Source organism: Nanorana parkeri, unplaced genomic scaffold (genome assembly GCF_000935625.1).
Source record: "Nanorana parkeri isolate BGI_ZX_2015 unplaced genomic scaffold, ASM93562v1 scaffold1119, whole genome shotgun sequence".
Taxonomy (NCBI): domain Eukaryota; kingdom Metazoa; phylum Chordata; class Amphibia; order Anura; family Dicroglossidae; genus Nanorana; species Nanorana parkeri.
In genome coordinates this window covers 385,346-386,118 of record NW_017307387.1, presented here as the reverse complement: position 1 = coordinate 386,118, position 773 = coordinate 385,346, and the positions used below count along the sequence as shown (strand labels likewise).

The 773-nt window shown below is 52.0% G+C and overlaps 1 protein-coding gene across 1 annotated transcript in view; it reads right to left on the bottom strand.

Moving 5' to 3' along the window:
• The window catches only part of MRPL2 (mitochondrial ribosomal protein L2), a 4,305-nt gene that overhangs the window by 992 nt on the left and 2,540 nt on the right, over positions 1 to 773 (bottom strand). The gene's annotated exons all lie outside the window — the stretch shown is intronic.

Below are 773 nucleotides of genomic sequence, written 5' to 3'. Positions count from 1 at the left end.
AGGTGCGACACAGGAGGAGGAAAGGTGCGACACAGGAGGAGGAAAGGTGCGACACAGGAGGAGGAAAGGTGCGACACAGGAGGAGGAAAGGTGCGACACAGGAGGAGGAAAGGTGCGACACAGGAGGAGGAAAGGTGCGACACAGGAGGAGGAGGAGGAGGAGGAGGAAAGGTGCGACACAGGAGGAGGAGAGGTGCGATAGGGAGGGGAGAAGTGTGACACAAATAGGAGGAATGGTGGACATGTGAGGAAGAGAACAAGGACAGCACAGAAAGAAGGGGAGAGGAAAGGTGGGACATGGGAGCAGTGGGAGAGGAGAGGTAAGACAAGAGAGAAGGAGGAGAGGTGGTACACAGGAAAGTAAGAGGAAAAGTGGGATACGAGAGGAAGAGGGGAGATGGAGATGTGGGACAGTGAAGGAGTAACATTAAAGAAAGAAAAAGATGGACATGAGAGAAAAAGAGGTGTGACACGGGAAGGAGAGGTGTGACGCGGGAAGGAGAAGTGTGACACGGGAAGGAGAGGTGTGACACGGGAAGGAGAGGTGTGACACGGGAAGGAGAGGTGTGACACGGGAAGTAGAGCATAAGTGGAACACAAGAAGAAGAGGAGAGGTGTGACACAGGAAGTAGAGTATAAGTGGAACATAGGAAGAAGAGGAGAGGTGTGACACAGGAAGTAGAGTATAAGTGGAACATAGGAAGAAGAGGAGAGGTGTGACACAGGAAGTAGAGTATAAGTGGAACATAGGAAGAAGAGGAGAGGTGTGACAC